At 44.4% G+C, this 3,570-nt stretch overlaps 1 pseudogene; it reads right to left on the bottom strand.

The window, feature by feature from the left end:
• Window positions 1-2,811: 2,811 nt before the first annotated feature.
• LOC134913255 (U2 spliceosomal RNA) lies at window positions 2,812-2,881 on the bottom strand (annotated as a pseudogene).
• Between the last annotated feature and the right edge of the window lie 689 nt (window positions 2,882-3,570).

Raw genomic sequence — 3,570 nt, 5'->3', positions numbered from 1 at the left:
CGGAGTCCCCAGCATCCTCTAGGACGTAAGAGAAAATAAGATTTTAAACCTACTGGTAAATCTATTTCTCCTAGTCTGTAGAGGATGCTGGGCGCCCGTCCCAGTGCGGAAACTCTGCAAGACTTGTATATAGTTGTTGCTTACATAAGGGTTATGTTACAGTTGAAATCGGTTTTGGACCGTTACTGTTGTTGTTCATATGGTTAACTGGTTATGTATGATCCAGGTTACATGGTATGATTGGTGTGGGCTGGTATGAATCTTGCCCTTGGATTGCTAAATCCTGCCTTGTATTGTCCATCTCCTCTGGGCACAGTTCTCTAACTGAGGTCTGGAGGAGGGGCATAGAGGGAGGAGCCAGTGCACACCCATAGTCAAAGTTCTTTTTAGGTGCCCTATTTCCTGCGGAGCCCGTCTATACCCCATGGTCCTTACGGAGTCCCCAGCATCCTCTACGGACTAGGAGAAATAGATTTACCGGTAGGTTTAAAATCTTATTATATATACACACACATATATATGTATATATATATATATATATATATATATATAGTACTTCATAAATGTAAAGTCAGACCTCATGAATATAAGCCAGTATCTCTGTCATGTCATTGTCTACCAGCAGTTTTATAGGCTGCAAAGTAATTCAGTCCACAAAACGGAAAGGGGGTGCACCCACAGGATCTGATTCCGAACGAGTATTACAATAGTTGGTGGAGCTGAAATTAACTTGAGAACAATCTGTGCTTGCTCAGAGCAATGTGAATGTATACTGTATGTACACTTGCAAATTGCCCAGCTTTTGTCACTGGAGACTGTCCGGATGGGCAGATTGGGTTCAGTCTTGCAGAAGCCGAGTACAGTAAGAGTATGTTCTTGCCACTGCGAACACACGTAGACCTGGAAAGACGTGGACATATACGTTTGGAAAATATATTTTGCTGGTGGTCAGGGGTAGGTGTAAATAGCGGAGGATAAGATTTGCTGCTTGTAGACACTGACTGATGCTTGGTTTGTTGCCCAGGCTGTTTTATGTTTATGCATCTGCAAAATGAGAAATTGTTCCTACTGTATTAGACAGGTTTCAGCCGTTACAATGATGCCGAATAGGATATAGGTTTGTTGCATATTAGGGAAGCATTTATAACATTGAGGCAGATGTATTAAGCCTGAAAAAGGGATAAAGAAGTGATAAGTGCAAGGTAATAATGGACCAGCCAATCATTAAGGATTTGAAAAATGACAGGAGCTGATTGGCTGGTGCGTTATCACATTGCACTTACTGCTTTATCACTTCTTTATCCCTTCTCCAGGCTTAATACATCTGCCCCATTGGCACCAATGTGGGACAGTGACATGTCTCTGTTGTAAAGGGAACACATGCAGATGAGAGGATAATGTGGCTGGATCTTGGCATAAGGAAAAAAATACACTCATTTTGTACCTCACCATAACCCGCCTCCACTGTATGTAGGTGGACATAACAAGGAAATCTATGGAGAGGTTCTTCTCCTCATCCCGCTTCCACCCAAAACCAGGTACACAAAGGTGGCCTGAGCCTTTTTCTTTTGAGATTCTTACTGGGACTTTCATTTCTGCAGCGTATATCAAGGCAGGAGGCATTTGTGGGATCTTCTTATCCTTTAGGAATATGTTCTTCAATAGCATAAACAAATTAGTTAACTCCAACAGGCGCTGATGCAGATTACATGTGATAAACGGAGACACCAGTGGTGAAGACAAAAAATGTGACACGCACCTACATATGTTTCAATTAATCATTTTGTATTTTCTTTTACTTGAAGCCCAAGGTGTGTGACTTCATCACCAGCGCAAAAACCGTGCTGGGGGCATGGAACTTTGGACTCTCCAAAAGCAGAAGGGTCCCGTTACTCCCCATTCCCTCAGAGCCAAAATGCCTGCTGAGGAAAAAAGGGTCTTCAGGTCCCCCCTCGCCGAAGCTCAGTGGGAACCCTTGAATCCCTGACCCCCAGAGCCAAAAGGCCCCTTAGGAGGCAAGGGTCTTCAGGCTTCCCTCCGCCTTACGGCTTGGGGTTGCCCCTTTCTCTCCAAGGGTTAGCCGAAGCTTCTCTCTGGGGAATGTAATCTTCAGCTCTCCCCAAAAGGAGAGAGCCTCAGCAACTAGGGGAAAAGGCGGCCAAAAAGAATCACACCAAATCCCCCACAAAAACATGACACAACAAACAAAAAACATAAAAAGTGCAAGCAAAAGTGAATAAGAAAAATACATAAATAGGCCCCAGCCAAAAAGCTGTGGGTGGGGGTTAGGGGGATAAAAATTATCCTTGTCCTAGCCAGAAGGTCAGGGCAAAATAAAACAAAATGCATACTGAAGTAGTGAAGTTCTTAATGCTTGTGCCTTACTAGTGCTAGGTGATATCCTGAATCGGGTGGTCTTCTGTATGCCGGCGGTCGGGCTCCCGGCGCTTAGTATACCGGCGCCGGGAGCCCGACAGCCGGCATACCGACACTTATTTTCCCTCGTGGGGGTCCACGACCCCCATAGAGGGAGAATAAAATAGTGTGGCGCGCGTAGCTCGCAACCGTGCCCGTAGCGTGGCGAGCGCAGCGAGCCCGCAAGGGGTTCATTTGCGCTCGCCACGCTGTAGGTAAGCCGGCGGTCGGGCTTCCGGCGCCGGGATGCTGGTCGCCGGGAGCCCGACCGCCGGCCAGCCGTAGTGAACCCCCTGAATCTACCACCCGTGCATTTTCAGGCACCAATGGACACATGGCACCTCGGGCTTCAGACTGCCCCTTCTGGCCAGACCGAGCTTTTCTCCATTCTCCACCATGGGTTTGCCAGACCCCGGCATAAGAACAGATACTACACTTGATCTTAGCCAAGAGGCAGAGAAGCTTTTCAATTGACAAATGCCTTACTCTTAGTCACTCCCCATAATACGTGAAGTACACACCTCAGCGTCACATTTGGTCCTATGTTATCAATGAGAGTAGCATCAATGGGGTTCACAAATCATCCAAACACTCCTTCTCCCTGTGTAGCTCAGGATCATACACCCAAAACAGAAAGACAGGAGAGACAGTTGTGCAATATCAAATGACAAAAGTAAAAACAAAAAAAAGAATTCATAGTTTTTAACATATTAACATAGTTTTTGAGGTTGAAAAAAGACGAATTGTCCAATGAGTTCAACCTGTTTGTCTTAAAAATATTACAGTAGAGATCACTAAGTTTAACTTTGGTGAATGTTTAACCATTATGTTGATCCTCTTATTTATTTATTTATTTTTTTATTTTATTTTATTAGTGTAGTGCGTGATTTACCCACCATAACCCTGTATATCTTTATCCATTAGGAATTTATCTAGCCCATTCTTAAAAGTAATGACCAAGTCGGCCATTACTACTCTCTAAGGCAGGGAATTCCAAGTACGTATTGTCCTTATTGTGAAGAAACCTTTCTAACATAAGCGGGTGTCCACGTGTCCTTTGTGTTGATCTTACCAAAAAACAAATCTCCTGCTAGCTCTGTGTATTGACCCCCTATATATTTGTAAATGTTAATCGCGTCCCTCTTAATCTTCTTT

This window comes from Pseudophryne corroboree, chromosome 4 (genome assembly GCF_028390025.1).
Source record: "Pseudophryne corroboree isolate aPseCor3 chromosome 4, aPseCor3.hap2, whole genome shotgun sequence".
NCBI lineage: Eukaryota > Metazoa > Chordata > Amphibia > Anura > Myobatrachidae > Pseudophryne > Pseudophryne corroboree.
The sequence above is the reverse complement of the archived record's forward strand: the minus strand, read 5'-3'. Positions and strand labels throughout refer to the sequence as shown.